Source organism: Oryctolagus cuniculus, chromosome 4 (genome assembly GCF_964237555.1).
Source record: "Oryctolagus cuniculus chromosome 4, mOryCun1.1, whole genome shotgun sequence".
Classification (NCBI taxonomy): Eukaryota; Metazoa; Chordata; class Mammalia; order Lagomorpha; family Leporidae; genus Oryctolagus; species Oryctolagus cuniculus.
The window spans coordinates 38576890-38594824 of record NC_091435.1 but is presented as its reverse complement, the minus strand read 5'-3'; positions in this window follow the sequence as shown (position 1 = coordinate 38594824).

Here is a 17935-nt window from a genome sequence, read left to right as displayed (position 1 = left end):
GGTATTGACTTGATTCATTTAATTAATTCAACGGAATTATAAAATTGAATTAAAAGACAATCTCCTAGCTATTTTTTGTATGATTATTGCATACTCATGCTAATTATTTTAGTCAATTTATATTTTCTTGCCTTTATAAAATGATATGCTAATGATCTTCAAAACTTTGGTGCGAAACAGTCAGTGATTACTTGATTTTTACTACTTAGTAACTAAATATGTAGAAAAACAAAGAATCAATGGATTGTAAGGTTCTCCACATCATCATATTAGTTAGTAATACCTCACATATGAAATAGTTTATGTGTAAATGCTTTGTGTGTTCTAGTTTGCCACTGTTCAGTCTCATTAAATTGAACTTAAATGGATAACACAAACATAGTTCATTGAGAACTATATTGCCTCCTACTTGTGATTAGTAATGCTTCCATTATATGGTAAGCTAACCAGAAAATATCTTGCACATTGATTTCAATTACAGGTAACATATTTATAGAGAAAATGATACAGTAAAAGACATCATCTGTGAGAAGGAGGAAAAACAGTGCATTGTCTGGATTTTATTATGAGGAAAATAGTTGAGAAATGAGCTAATTAAGTACAAATAAGAAGACACCAGGGAAGGATATATAATGAGTTGTCAACTATAAGAGCTGCTTGCATAATATTGTCCTAAGAATAGAAATTACAAGGTTTGCGACTTGGGATTGACATATGCAAGAAGTTTCTGTGTTCTCTTCATCTTTGTTACAGTCCATACTGTCAAGTTAGAAACTCTCACTCACTGGATACATAAAAATTTAAGCTAGTGATCTGTTCCCCAAGACACTATGAATGAAATAATGGGACTTATTTCAAAGAGAATATTGAAAGATATCAAGATAAGTTTCACTCTAGAATCTATGACATCTTGGTTGCTATATTAATAAATATTCCTTGATATATCTTGAGAGAAACCTGCTTGATGGGTTTTCAGAAAACCGTCAGTGTTGACAACCATGTTCCAGAATGCAAAGTCATACTAATGATGTTACCAATCCTCAGTGAGGATGCGAATGGGAAAACTGAAGGGGAAGAATGACCGAGACACTTATAGATGAAGCCAGAATAAACTCAAAAGATTAATAAAATAATAGCAAAGTCTAGAGATTAAGCCAGGAAGATCTAGACAACACTGTATTCAATAATCAAATGATATTTTGAAAATCTTCCTTGTTGGTACAGGCATCATTTCTCTGTTTATTTTTCTTCACCTTTCACAGCGCCTTTCATCTACTGTGTTTCATTTTCGTGCATTTGTTTTATCTGCTGAAAAATCAGATGTATAAAATCAACATTTACATTTCATTTTCTTTTATGAAGATGTTTTATTTTAAATCATTTTTTAAGCATAGTCCTGAGCCAATCCAGCTTTGTGACAGAAAATTCAATAAAGATATTGGTTAAATTGATATGATAGTATTGAAAAATGAAACTAGAGGCTGTAGTAAAACAAAAGTATCAACTACAGAAAGTAGTCATTATTGGGGAAACTTGGAGACCATAATGAATAGACTGGAATAGCTGGAATCTGGAAATGCAGAGGTGCGGCACTGTGCAGTTGCCGATCAGACTTCCCAGGAAACGTACTGGTGGTGGTATCTCTGAGGCTGTGTGATAAAATTGGAGTTTTGGAAATAAATGAAAAACTGAAGCCTCTGTCTGGAAGAAATTACTACTACCAAAGCAGAATAAAGTACAAAGTAGATTAAACAACTATGAGTTTTTAAAATTGAGAAACATCTGAAAAGCCATCCCTCTGTCCAACTTACTGATTATCTCTCCCAGTTTGCCAATGACAAAGAAACATAAGTGAATTAAGAAGTCCTTTTTAAGCCAATTACATATAAGATAAACTACAGGTGACACTAAATCTTCTGATAATTATATATTTATTGGTTCAGAATACCTAAGTACTTCAATGTAGCATTCACTTTAAAGCTAGTTCTGTGTGGTAGAGAAAAATCCTGAACTATGCATAAAGTCTTGCCCCTCTTGTTGAAAGCTATGCAACAAGCATACATCTATTTCCAAGGTCACTTTCTTCCTCTGTTTCTACTATAGGATATGACTCCTGAACTCATGCAGATGATCAAGTCTGAAAGCGCAGGCTTGATCCAAATGATTGAAGTGGGCCTGTTGGAAGTTCCTTAGGTCACTGGAGCATGTCTTTAGAGGATAATTCCCAGGAGAGGGCTGGTTACAGAAGCCAGAGTCCAGTGCAGCTGCTCATCCTGCTTCTTGGCTCTTCTCCATAAACACTCTGCCACAGCCATCCTCTGACTGAAACAATGGAGTCTGCCCCATCATTGACTGTGAACCTTTAAAACCCTGAGTCAAAGACATTCTTCTCAGATCTGGTAAACATGATGCTGAAATTCATATGGAGACACAGGAGACCTCAAATAGCTAAAGCAATCTTGTACAACTAAAACAAAGCTGGAGGCATCACAATACCATATTTCAGGATATACTACAGGGCAGTTGTTACCAAAACAGGATGATACTGGTACAGAAACAGATGGATAGACCAATGGAACAGAATAGAATCATTGACCTGACACCATCCAATTATTAGAGAACATTGGAGAAACCCTGCAAGATACAGGTACCAGCAAAGACTTCTTGGAAATGACCCTGGAAGCACTGGCAGTCAAAGCCAAAATTAACATTTGGGTTTGGATCAAATGGAGAAGTTTCTGTACTGCAAAAGAAACAGTCAGGAAAGTGAAGAGACAACCGACAGAATGGGAAAATATATTTGCAAACTATGCAACAGCTAAAGGACTGATAACCAGAATCTACAAAGATATCAAGAAACTCCACAACATCAAAACAAACAACCCACTTAAGAGACGGGCCAAGGACCTCAATAGACATTTTTCAAAAGAGGAAATCCAAATGGCCAACAGACACATGAAAACATGTTCAAGATCACTAGCAATCAGGGAAATGCAAATCAAAACCACAATGAGGTTTCACCTCACCCCAGATAGAATAGCTCACATACAGAAATCTACCAACAATAGATGCTGGCGAGGTTGTGGGGAAAAAAGGACACTAACCCACTGTTGGTGGGAATGCAAACAGGTTAAGCCACTGTGAACGTCAGTCTGGAGATTCCTCAGTAACCTGAATATAACCCTACCATACAACCAAGCCATCCCACTCCTTTGAATTTACCCAAAGGAAATTAAATTGGCAAACAAAAAAGCTGTCTGCACATTAATGTTTATCGCAGCTCAATTCACAATAGCTAAGACCTGGAACCAACCTAAATGCCCATCAACAGTGGACTGGATAAAGAAATTATGGGACATGTGCTCTATGGAATACTATACAGCAGTAAAAAATGAAATCCCATCATTTGCAACATGATGGAGGAATCTGGAAAACATTATGCTGAGTGAATTAAGCCAGTCCCAAAGGGACAAATATCATATGATCTCCCTGATCGGTGACAACTAACTGAGCACCAAAAGGGAAACCAGTGGAAGTGAAATGGACACTATGAGAAACAGCACCAGCTGTCGTGGCTATATGGGGAGTGAACCAATGGAAGGAAGACCTTTCTCTCTGTCTCTCTCTCACTGTCTCTATCTCTACCTGTCAAATAAAAAAAGAAAAATAAAAAGAATAAAAACATGCCAGGGGATTCCAATTCAATCCCATCAAGGTGACATGTACCAAAGCCATATCATTAGTCAAAGTGATCAATTTCTATTCACAATTGATCATAATGATAGGACTAAAAGTCAAAGGGATCACATAAACAAGACTAGCATCTGCTAATAATAACTGATAGAATTAAAGAGGGAGAGGACGATCCAACATGAGAACAGGATACACAGCAGTCATCAGCCCTTAAGGCATTTGGAACTGGCTGAAGAGCCCATGAGAGTATTTTAAGCATGGAAAGCCAAGACACTCTGGCAAAAAAAAAAAAAAAAAAAAACACAACACCTAAATGAAAGATCCCTGCGAGGGAGATCCCAGTGGAAAGAATGGGCCATCAAAGAAGGAGGTACCTTTCTCTGAAGGGAGGAGAGAACTTCCACTTTGACTATGACTTAGCCTTGGCAACTCATACCAAGAGCCTAGGGTGATTACTGACGCTATAAACAAGAGTGTCAATTTGTTAAGTCAACAACAGGAGTCACTGTGTACTTACTCCTCATGTAGGATCTCTGTCCTTAATGTGTTGTCCAATGTGAAATAATGCTATAACTAGTATTCAAACAGTATTTTACACTTAAAGTTCTGTGTGGGTGCAAACTGTTGAAATCATTACTTAATATATACTAATTTGATCTTCTGTCTATAAAGATAATTGAAAATGAATCTTGATGTGAATGGAATGGGAAAGGGAGCGGGAGATGGGAGGGTTGTGGGTGGGAGGGAAGTTATGGGGGGAAAAAGCCACTGTAATCCATAAGCTGTACTTTGGAAATTTATATTTGTTAAATAAAATTAAAAAAATAAAAGGCATATTAGTTCTAGGATCTTGAAAGAGACTATGATTTTGCAGGGACTCTGAAACTTCAGCTTCATAATGTCACAGTAAGTCCTTCTCTGCCTGTGATAATATCAGCAACAGGGATCCCAAAATCACACATAGATTTTAAAATGAATGAGTTAAGTACAGGAAGAATGCTAAGATGTAACCAAAGAAGCCCAGTGTGTTAGTTTCCTAGGCTTCTATAACATATTGTGATATACTTAGTGGATTAAAACAACAGAAATTTATTGTCTCATTGTTCAGGAAGCCAGTAGTCACACACTTAGGTCTGGATAGAACTGATATCGATTGGGGTCTGATGAGAATTTGCTCCACTCTTCACTTCCAGCTGTTAATTGTTGGTGGAAATCCTTGGCATTCCTCAGCTTGTGGAATCACTGATTTCCGCCTCCATTTTCCCATGGACTTCTCTGCCTATATCTCTACGAGCCCTCATCACTTATAAAGATATTGGTCTCTGCATTAAGGGTCTAGCTAATTAAGTAGGATGTTATATTAACTGACTGCATCTGCAAAGACACTATTTCAAAGCCACATTCTGAGTCTATGGATAGGACTAAATTGAGTGGGGGAAACGCTTCGTCATTCTGCATACAGTCACAGATGGTAATTTGGTAAATCAGGAAGAGATCACACTCTCAACTTGGGGCAGTCAATAAAGCTGCATTACTAATAAATGTATTCCGACTTGAGGCAGACAACATGATCAGGATTCCCCCCTTCCGTGTTCCTCTTGGAGGCTGGGAAGGGTTGATTATAGAAATTCAAACTCAAGAATGTCTAGCTTTGCACACTTAAATTAATATAGTACAAACCTGTTAGAATGTCATGACCAAGTTACACTTTTGGAAATTTAAGGTATAATAATGATGTAAACTAATGCTTAAGTAGTTTAAGAGGAATGTTGGAATTCTGACACACACCTTTAGAGAATTTGTAAAGACTAAGGATAAAAGATGCTGCAGGACTAAGTCTTGTTAAATATATGGCATGTTTTGAACTTGTTTAGATGTAAAACTTTCAGTATTATTGGCATAATCTTTAAAAAAGTATATTTTCATAGAAAAGCTATGACTTTATACTATTTTAGCTATATTCAGAAATACATATCTGAACTTACATTCTGCTAAAAAATGTGAAAAATTACTTTAAACTTAAAATTTGAAGGAATTAAAATTTAAAGTGTAAAAAATAATACTTTCTGCATGGCTTTTGATTCTTTTGGTACCTAAAAACATGGGGTAAGACTGATGATTCCTGTTGAACAAAATCATATAGGATGAGTACAATTCATCCAGTGTTACACAGTTTGTGTTTGTCTGTGTACATATATATATATATATATATGAATACATGTGTTCATTATTTAACATCCATAGTCACATAAGCTTCCTGAAATTGTTTTGAGCGTGAAAATAATACACATATTTGCTAGAAATATTGTTTAAGTACAAAGTTGGATTTAGTTACAGCTTTTAAAAAATACAAGAGTGGTTACAATGAAATCAATGTAAGAATTTTATATGACATTTTAGATAGTTACATCATGTTTTGGCATAAATAAAAAACACATTTGCTCTGTGACTAACACAACCACATCCTATATTTCTTTTTGCCTTATGTGTTATTACATTATTCTGTTTCCCATTGTGGAAAATAGTTTTCATAGCCAACCCCTGGAGTGAGCTATTTAAACTATTGGTATGTGTTATGTGGTTTCATGCAGTAATAATGTTATTCTATTAACATGTCTCAGCATGGAAAACCCAGCAGTTCAGGGCAAATGCTTCTGTTTGTGAATGGTAATAAAACCCATCTTTGAGGCTACAGCTTGGAAATCAATATTTTTTTTGTCCTCTCTCAATCCATCCCTTTTGTCTTTATCAAATAGCTGTGTTATCTTTTTTTGACCACAGTAGCCTAGAACCTTTGCCAATTATAAATAAAAGGAGGTAAAAATGCCTATGAAATGTGTAATAGTTTTCCTGCCTTATCCATGGGGTACATGTTCCAAGACCTTCCAGTGGATGCCTGGAAATGTGGGTAGTAATGAATCCTATTAAAACTATGTTTTCTCTTAAAACATACTTGCCTTGAACAAAGTTTATTTTGTAAATTAGTCACAATAAGACTTTAACAAAATAGCTAATGATAAAGTAGAGCAATGATGATAATATTCTGTAATAAAAGGTAGGCAAATGAGTTCTTTCTTACTCTCCTCCTCTCCCTCTCTCTCAAAATATCTTATTATACTTCCCATACCATTCTTCTTGTGAGAACGTGTGACAACACAGTGCCCACGTGATGAAATGAAGTGAATGAATGGTGTAGACACTTTGACATAGCACTAGGTTTACTGTTAACCTTGTTACTTAAGTATATACACTGTGATATTATCAGAGTCCACCGGTTGAATGCAGTGGCCACCCTAAGACCAATGGACAGGTAGTTTATATGGCATGGATGCATTGGACAAAGGCAGAGAAATTAGATGGTGCAAATTTTCTTCATACTATTCATCATGGCACACAATGTAAAACTCATGAATAATTTATTTCTGTAATACTTAAAGCTTTCAGACCACAGTCAATTGTAACTGAAGCTGTGGAAAGTCAAAATGTGGATAATGTGGGACAAATGTACAAATCATTTGCCTGATGTTCAGGCCCAGGTGCTTTCATGGAAGGTTGTAGAAATTAAGAGAAAATCTGAGTGTCAACTTTCAATAGAAGGATCCATGTGTATAATGAACATGAGGAGAGACTACTATAGAGTCTCTCTACCCTCTGTTTTTAAATTAAATAAAGATTTCCTTCAATGGACACATATGTTTACTACAGTGAATCTGAATCATTCTATAGCTTTGGAGGAGAATTAATGCTTCTTAGTTTCAATGTGTAGATTCTTATTAGAATTTTAAAAATAAAAGTCTAACCAAGAATATTCAAATGAGTACAAACACACACACATAAAGGAACACCACTTATAGTATTTTTGATGTTTTTCTTTGAAAAAGATATTTGCAGTAAAGAATTAAATAGTACTTTTTCAATGAATTAACAACAAATTTATATATGTTTGAGATTTGAGAGCTGTAGAAAATTGGGAAAAATTTGTGGTGACTGATAGCTATAATCTATTTTGTGTTCTGCCTAGTTTCTTAAAAACCATTGGCCTCACATAGTTAACAAGTTGATGTGTGATGTATTAAGATAGACCCTTCTGCTAAAAGAGAATTCATAAAGATTTGGGAGCTATAATTCTATTTTAATTAATTATTAGAAATGAGAAATGTGTAGTTATGTAAGTTATGGCTCATTGGAGAAAATAAGAAAAATAGTGTGTTGTGACATAGTTCTCAAGGGAAATGGGGCCAAAATTGTCGAGTCTCCACATATTCACAAAAGATTTCAAGTGTAGAGTTTTTTATTTTCAATCTGTTATATATTAACTTATATTTGGGCTAGGGGCATTAAAATATGTGGTGAAATACGGGTGCCAGTTGGAGTCCCAGATGCTCCACTTCTGATCCAGCTCCCTGCTAATGCACCTGGGAAAGCAGCAGAAGATGGCCCAGGTTTTGTGTTCCTGCTACCCATGTGGGAGATCTGGATGAAGCTCCTATCTCCTGGTTTCAGCCTGGTCCAGCCCCAATTAAAATAATTAAAATAAATTCAACTCTCTAATATCAAATTTAATGAAACAAGATATTGACAGAAATTTCTAATACAATTAAGGAAATAAATTGAGCTAACAATGAGATCAATGAAATTTAAAGATCAAAAGGACATACAATTTACTTGCTTCAAATTCTATTTTTATAAACTGTGAAGTCAGGCTTTGGAAAATTGGGTCCACAGGCACAAAGAAGCCTGTGGTAAAAGCAAATCAGAGCTAGGGTCCATATCAAACCATCAGTTCCCCATATTAGGAGTGATAATCCCTGAAAGATAAATCAAATAATAGCACTTGTCCAGGAAATGTCTTTGAAATTGTTTTGCTTTATGACATTATAAGAACTATAGGTTTAGTATCCATGATATCTTCCATCTGTGCTGAGTGCTTTATATGCATTAGAACTAAGTGTACTGGAAACTATAAAGTATATTATTAATCTTATTTTAGAAGACAAGAAATGAGGCTTATAGAGATTAATTAACATGGCTGATGTCACACAGTCAACAAGCAGAAGTGTGGGAGTCTTCATGGATCAAAATGCTATTCCCAATATTATGCATCACCACATCACTTGAGAAATATAATTCCTCTGTCAGCATATCAACAAGTAATACATGTGTAAATTTTGCCATCTGCTTATTCTCATCTTACAGTACATGTAGATGAGAACTTTTCAAAATTTATTGTGCATATGAGTCTCCTGGGAATCTTGTGAAAAATTCAGATTTTGGCTAAGATAAGGACTCAAAATTTTATTATTTTAATACACTCCCAATTGATACAGATGCTGCTGGTCTACAAATTTTATTTTCTTTAAATAGTAGCAGTGCTGCAATATTGGAGTGTCTGGACCTATTGCAACATGGAAACTGACACTCTTCTTCAATGAGATAAGGAACTTGTGCAAGAATGTAAATGAACACCTGTCTTCCTTCATGGGAAAAATTGTTAAAAATAAAGAATGGCAGGTGAACCAAACACCATGCTTTGTGACACGGTAGGTTAACATTCCGACACCAGCTCCTTATATGCGACATGGACTGGAAAACAATCAGTTCTCTGGCAAGCTACTTGCAGAAGCACATATGTTGGGGTTTAACAGGGAGCGAGAATTTTGAATGTAGAGGAGGAAGAGTGAATTAAGTTTTGTTGAAATATGCATTACCTGTGGAAATAGAAAATGTCCTACAGTGCAGAATTTGCTAAAGCCAGCAGACTAGTTACCTGGAGAGAGGACCACCAAGGGAGGGGGCAGAAAAAGGTAGCTGGATGTCAGAATTTTCATATTCAATAAATGTACTGGAGGATACAGAAGAGTATTCTTCACACACTATCCTAGAAAGGTTGCTTTAGACCTGGAAAAGTCATGGTGTCCACATTTCTCTGTTCTGGCTACACAATCTTGACAGCTTTACACATGATCTGTACAGTTATTGTGATCAAATTGCATCCAGTTGCTTAATCATTACAACTTTGAAATTCCACAGAATACTTTAATGTGAAGCAAATGTTAAAAATATTAGCATTATGGATAGCTAATGCCTCTGGAGGCTACCTAGTGAACCTAAGTACTATATTTAGCATTGTTTCTAAAGTAATGACATTATCCTGTATATATGATATCAAGTTCCATGCAGAATTCAGAAAAAAATTAAACAGATGCCGTGGCAGGAGATAGACTGGAGAGGAGTAATTACTAGCTTACAGCAGGAATTCAGTTAGTTCTAGTTGGAGAAAACTAATCTGGTTTACTTATTTGGTAGTTATTTCATACAGCCTAAATGGAATTTTTTTTGACAGACAGAGTTAGACAGTGAGAGAGAAAGAGAGAAAGGTCTCACCCCCCAAATGTCCACCACAGTCGGCGCTGCGCTGATCCGACCAGGAGCCAGGTGCCTCCTCCTGGTCTCCCATGCGGGTACAGGGCCCAAGCACTTGGGCCATCCTCCACTGCCCTCCCGGGCCACAGCAGATAGCTGGACTGGAAGAGGAGTAACTGGGACAGAATCCAGCACCCCAACCGGGACTAGAACCTGGGGTGCTGATGCCGCAGGAGGAGGACTAGCCAAGTGAACCACAGCGCTGGCCTCCTAAATGGAATTTGCATCATAATAATACTCTGCTTTACCATTCTCTTATGACTTGATAGAAACAAATTGTCATGCATAGTATTAGTGTGATATTCACCGTAATTTTTAAAAATATTTATTTATTTATTTGGAAGGCATAGTTACAGGGAGGCAGAGACAGAGTCAGAGAAAGAAAGAGAGAGGTCTTCCATCCACTAGTTCACTCCCCAGATGGCCTCAATGGCCCAATCTGTGCCGATCTGAAGCCAGGAGCCAGGAGCTTCTTCCGAGTATCCCACTTGGATGCAGGAGCCCAAGGACTTGAGCCATCTTCCACTGCTTTCTCAGGTCATAGCAGAGAACTGGATCAGAAGTGGAGCAGCTGGGACTCAAACTGGCACCCATATGGTATGCTGGCACTGCAGGTGGAGGCTTTACCTGCTAGGCCACAGCACCAGCCCCTGTAATCTTGATTATTAGGCAAACAATACCTTATTACTCTTGTTAGGACTGAATGCCCAGGATGTTAAAGATGTCCCTGCATTTACTTAGTTTTATCTGCCAACATTAAAGATATAGGGTTAGATTATAGAGCTGCTAGGTGGGCTTGTAGATTATGAAATGCACTGATTGAAAACATATTAATTAATATCAACCTTGATGGAATTCTGAAGTGAGATCGCTATCCATCCTGATTCTATACTTCTAATTCATATCAATGGGTACAGAAGTAATGGTTGTCAAATATACAAAGCTGAGATCAACAACTAATATTCTATCAAACAGAATCCACACTTTAAAATCCCGTCAGATTCTAATAAGAGGTCAAATACAGCAAGATAAGATTTCACATGTAGATACAATTCTACTCTATATTGAAAAACGTCAAGTGTACTTGAAAGGATCATATGCACTATTTCAGGTATTGAAAGTGTCTTACATAGAATAGAATTTTGATGTAATTTGTATAGAGCTCCATTACAGAAATAGGGAAGTAAACAAAAAATAACGACAATTGGTAGAAGAGTGAGGGAGGAATTTTTAACTGGATAGTAATTAATGCTTTCAAAAACTTCATCTATATGGGAACTTGGTGTTCTGCCACATTTTCCTACAGAATCCTTATAGTTCTGCTAAGAAAGGCACAATAAGCTCATTTATAATAAGGATACAGATTATGCAGATTAGGTTTTTTAAAAAGTTAAATGGAAAATGAGGTAAATTTAAGCTTGGGACTGAAGTCTGCCAGCCTCTGTTTCACAAGAAATAGTTAGCAAAGTAACAAATTCTTTTTTGATGCGTTAATTTAGACTTTTAAATTGACACATAAAATTATACATATTTATGGAGTACCATATGATGTTTTGATCCATGTATATATTGTGTAATGTTAAAATCAAGATAAAAATATCTATCTCCTCAAACATTTATCATGTCTTTATGGTGAAAACATTCAAAATCTGTTCTTCTAGTTCTTTCAAAATATACAGTAAATTAGCACGCAGCACATCAGAACATTATTCTCTTACTCATTATGGAGATTATTTAAATAGAGCAAAGTGAACAATTGTCAGGAATGTTCCTTAAAAAGTTTTTTTAACATGGACAAGTGAAATAATTTAATTTTTATGCTCCAAATTTTCTTCTAATTATAGAATTTTCTCATACTGTATTTCTTTTTTTAAAAAAAAGCATACTTTGTAAAATATGGCCTGTCCTGTATCTTTGAGTCAGGGGCTGCTTTCCTCACTTGAGAACAGTAACCTACAATGGGTCATTGAATTGTTTTCATGAGTTTGGTAAGCTTGGAAGTAGAATGCATTATTTTTCTTATAGATGATTCAAGCCACAAAACCAGTAAAAGCCATTTTTTTCCCTTTATTGTTAGAGAAACCTGGTCTAGAGATAAGTTAATAGGGTTAGATTAGAAAGAGAAAGTCCACATGACATTCAAGAACCTGGATTTTTTTAAACATTTAATTGAAAGGCACAATTACAGACAGGCAGAGGCAGATAGAAATAGAGAGAGAGAAAGAGAGAGAGAGAGAAAGAGAGAGAGAGAGAAAGAGAGAGAGAGAAAGGCTTTTCATCCACTGGTTCACTCCCCAGATGGCTGCAATGGCCAGAGCTGTGCCAATCTGAAGCAAGGAGCCAGAAGCGGGTGCATGGGCCCAAGGACTTGGGCCATCTTCTACTGCTTTCCTAGGCCAGAGAAAGAGCTGGATTGGAAGTGAAGCAGCTGGGACTCAAACTGGCACCGATATGGGACGCCAGCACTGCATGCAATGGCCTTACCTGCTACGCCACAGCGCCGGCCCCCTGATTTAGTATTTCTGAGATTGAGCTACATTCAAACCATGTTTAATTTCCTCAATAGTTACATTAGTGATAATGCCATTAGGGTACAGGAAACTCAAGTTACCAACACAATGTATGTGACTTAATTTTCTATGTGTATATGTATTAAAGCAGAAGGGCAATGATAATTCCCTGTACTACTTATTCCATAAAACTAAATTTCCTATTAGAGATATAATTGCAATTGAAAGGAATTTAATTAGAACATATTAAAGATTTATTTCAAGAATTTTACAGCGAGGTTTTAGAAATAAAAATGCAGTTAATCTATTTATTTACTTTACATAAAGCTTATAAGAACTGTAGTCTGTTATAGTCTCTTTTCTATTTTCCTCTTAGCTCTCATATCATGTTAGAATAGTTAATTAAATGATTATAAAGTGATTTGTATCATATCTATAGTCATTCATGTTTAAGTCATGATGCCTAGTCAGAATCATGTGTCAGTAAAATGTACTCTGGGCCCGGTGCTATGGTGTAGCAGGTAAAGCCACTGCCTGCAGTGCTGGCATCCCATAAGGGCGCTGGTTCAAATCCTGACTGCTCCATTTCTGATACAGCTCTCTGCTATGGCCTGGGATAGCAGTGGAGGATGGCCCAAGTCCTGGAGCCCCTGCACCCATGTGGGAGACCTGGAAGAAGCTCCTGGCTGCTGGCTTCAGATCATTGAAGCTCTGGCAGTCGCAGCCAACTGGGGAGTGAACCAGCAGGTGGAACACCTCTCTCTTATTCTCTCTGCCTCTCTTTGTCTGTGTAACTCTTTTGAATAAATAATCAAAATCTTAAATAAATAAATAAATATATAAAAAGGTATTCTGATGATTTCTATCCAATGATATTTTATACTTAATAAATTCAAATTATATGTAAAATTACATCTAATACTTTATATATAGTTTATTCTATATATTTGCATATAAAAATAAAATAATGCATAATGATACTCATACATGTTATACCTATAAGCTATGTGCTGTGGCTAACTTTATGCACTTTATAACATGTGCAGTGAGTTGCCCATAATTTCTCTAAGCATTATTCATATGATTATTTTATAATTAACCCAATAAACACTTACTAAATCTTTGTGCATGAAAGAGTATAACCTCTGAGAGTTAACAAATAAGACTCTAATACATGGTTTTCAGCCTTTACTTGAGATATAACTGGACAGACAAGAGCTGTAAAAGAACATTACACAACATTGTATTCCATGTGAAGTCTTTTCACCTACTACTTGTTGAATTCTCTATTTAGTGGAATGTTGAGCTGTGATTATAAAGTAAACTGAAATTATGTCATTGCAAAAGTTAAAATAAAAATAAGAAAGGAAGGAGAGGGATTCTGAGAGGTACAGGATGGAAAGTACAGTTACATTCTTAAAACTGTAAAACTGTTTATATGAAATACATGAGGAGCTGGCACTATTGGTTTAGCAGGTAAAGCCACCTCCTGCAGTGCTGGCATCCCATATGGGTGCCAGTTTGAGTCCTGGCTGCTCTGCTTCTGATTCAGCTCTCTGCTATGGCCTGGGAAGGCAATGGAGGATGGTCCAAGTCCCTGCACACATGTGGGAGACCTGGAGGAAGCTCCTCTTCAGATCGGCACAACTTTGGCTGTTGCAGCCATTTGGAGAGTGAACCAGCAGATGGAAGATTTCTCTCTCTCTCTCTCTCTCTCTCTGTAGCTTTGCATTTCAGATAAATAAATAAATCTTTTAAAAAAAGAAATGCATGAAATATGTTCCCTTTATATAAATAAATAAAAAGTCTCCTTAATTACTTGTTTGTTTCCTCTTTCATTCTTCTATTACATGGAACTTTTGAAAATAAAGCTTCTTAGGTGCTATTTTTGCAATTTCCCTAGATTAACTTCCACATTAGCTTATATTGTTCCCATAAATAATACCAAAGATAAATTTCATTTTGTTGTATTTTCTTCTATTTTATTTATTTTTTATTTTGGGGGGACTAGACATCTATATTCTAGACTTTCTGTGAAAAGATAAAGACCAGTGTGTAAGAGACTGAAATAAATATTGAGAAAGAACAATTTGAAAACCAAATCAAGAAAAAATTCAATTTATGACAGCTATGAGAAAGAATACTCAGAAATTAATTTAATCATGGTGTATAAGAGGTATACAGTGGAACTATAAAAATTTGATGAAAAATATAGAAAAAACACAAATAAATGCGAAGATATCTTGCATTCATGGGCTGGGAGAATTAACACTGTTAAAATGTCCATATCACTCAAAGTAATCTAAAGGTGTAATGCAACTTCTATCGAAATCCCAACGGCATTCTTCACAGTTAAAAGAAAATAAAACGGGCCGGCGCCGCGGCTCACTAGGCTAATCCTCCGCCTAGCGGCGCCGGCACACCGGGTTCTAGTCCCGGTTGGGGCGCCGGATTCTGTCCCGGCTGCCCCTCTTCCAGGCCAGCTCTCTGCTGTGGCCCGGCAGTGCAGTGGAGGATGGCCCAGGTGCTTGGGCCCTGCACCCCATGGGAGACCAGGAAAAGCACCTGGCTCCTGGCTCCTGCCATCGGATCAGCGCGGTGCGCCGGCCGCAGCGCACCAGCCGCAGCGGCCATTGGAGGGTGAACCAACGGCAAAAGGAAGACCTTTCTCTCTGTCTCTCTCTCTCACTGTCCACTCTGCCTGTCAAAAAAAAAAAAAAAAAAAAAAAAAAAAAAAAAAAAAAAAAAAAAAACTTAAAATTTGTAAGAAAGTGCAAAAAGACTCCAAATAACTAAAGGAGTCTTGAACAAGAAGAAAGTTGGCAGCATCATATTTAATGACTTCAAATTACATTACAAAGTTATAGTAATCAATACAATATGACAGGCCGGCGCCCCGGCTCACTAGGCTAATCCTCCGCCTTGCGGCGCTGGCACACTGGGTTCTAGTCCTGGTCGGGGCGCCGGATTCTGTCCCGGTTGCCCCTCTTCCAGGCCAGCTCTCTGCTGTGGCCAGGGAGTGCGGTGGAGGATGGCCCAAGTGCTTGGGCCCTGCACCCCATGGGAGACCAAGAGAAGCACCTGGCTCCTGCCATCGAATTGGTGCGGTGCACCGGCCACAGCGCGCCTGCCGCGGCGGCCATTGGAGGGTGAACCAAGGGCAAAGGAAGACCTTTCTCTCTGTCTCTCTCTCTCACTGTCCACTCTGCCTGTCAGGAACAAAGAAACAAACAAAAAAAAAAACCAAAACAACAACAACAACAAAAACAATATGACATTAGCATAAAATAGACTCATAGACTACGGAAACAGAATTAAGAACTCAGAAATAAACCACAACCAACTGAACAACTATTCTTTGACAAGGGCACCAAGAAAACCAAATGGAGAACATATAAACTGCGTCAGGAAAATTGGATACCCCTAGAGAAAAATAATGAAGCTTGTTCTTTTTCTGATAGCATAAAGGCAAATTTAATCAAAATGTGTTAGTGAATTAAACATTATACCACAGACCATAATATTAGCAAAAGAATATAGAGAGCAAAAGCTCTAGATTTTATTCTTGGCAATGACATTTTGTTATTATTATTGGATATGGCATTTAAAACACAGGCAACAAAATCAAAATGAATGGGACTCCAATCAACCAGAAAGCCTCTTCAAAGCAGGGGAAACAATACACGAGAAATTAGCTTACAGACCAGGAGAAGATACTTGCAGACTATTAAGAGGTTAATATTTACTTTATAATTCATATTATATTATATTATATTATATATGTGGAACTAATGCACTCAGAAACAAAAATGAAGCCATAACAAACCAGATTAAAATACAGTCCAAAGATCTGAACATTTTCCCAAATAAGTCAGACAAGTGGCTAACAGGTTTATGAAACATTGTCCAACACTACTAATATCAAGACATTTTAATTGAATAGGGACTGGCGCTGTGGTGCATTGGGTAAAGACACCACCTGCAGTGCCAGCATCCCATATGGGTTCCAGTTCTAGTCCTGGCTGCTCCACTTCCAATCCAGTTCTCTGCTATGGCCTGGGAAAGCAGTAGAAGGTGGCCCAAGTCCTTGAGCCCCTGCAACCACTTGGGAGACCTGGAAAGTAGCCCTGGCTCCTGGCTCATGGCTTCAGATCATCACAGCTCTGGCTGTTGCAGCCAAGTGGGGAATGAACCAGCTGATGGAAGACTTTCTCTCTCTCTCTCTTTTGGGCTCTCCTTCTCTCTCTCTTTAACTCTTTCAAATAAATAAATAAATCTAAAAAAAAAATAAATTGTGTGGTATTGAGCTATGACTTCACAACTGTTAAGATGGCATTATAAAAAAAAGAAAGTAAAAACAAAGGCAAAAATGAAACAAAAAAAATGGGATGGCATTGTGGCATAGGGGATTAAGCCACTGTAATATCAGCATCCCATAGGGACACCTATTTGAGTCCTGGCTACCCCCCTTCTGATCCAGTTCCTTGCAAAGGCCAATGAGTTGGTGAAAGCAGCAGAGCTTGGCCTATTACTTTTCTTCCCACACCCAAGTGGGAGACCCGGAAGAGCTCCTTGGCTCCTAGCTTTAGTCTGGACCAACCCTGGTTGGTATAGTTGGTTGGAAGTGAACCAGCAAGTGGAAGATCTCTGTGTAACTCTGCCTTTCAGAAAAATAAATGAATCTTAAAAGAAGATTCCTGGACACATGCAACCTGCCTAAATTGAACCAGGAAGACATCGAAAACCTAAACAGACCCATAACTGAGACAGAAATTGAAACAGTAATAAAGGCCCTCCCAACAAAGAAAAGCCCAGGACCAGATGGATTCACTGCTGAATTCTACCAGATGTTTAAAGAAGAACTAACTCCAATTCTTCTCAAACTATTCAGAACAATCGAAGAAGAGGGAGTCCTCCCAAATTCTTTCTATGAAGCCAGCATCACCTTAATTCCTAAGCCAGAGAAAGATGCAGCACTGAAAGAGAATTACAGACCAATATCCCTGATGAACATAGATGCAAAAATCCTCAATAAAATTCTCGCCAATAGAATGCAACAACACATCAGAAAGATCATCCACCCAGACCAAGTGGGATTTATCCCTGGTATGCAGGGATGGTTTAATGTGCACAAGACAATCAATGTGATACACCACATTAACAGACTGCAGAAGAAAAACCATATGATTATCTCAATAGATGCCGAGAAAGCATTTGATAAAATACAACACCCGTTCATGATGAAAACTCTAAGCAAATTGGGTCTAGAAGGAACATTCCTCAATACAATCAAAGCAATCTATGAAAAA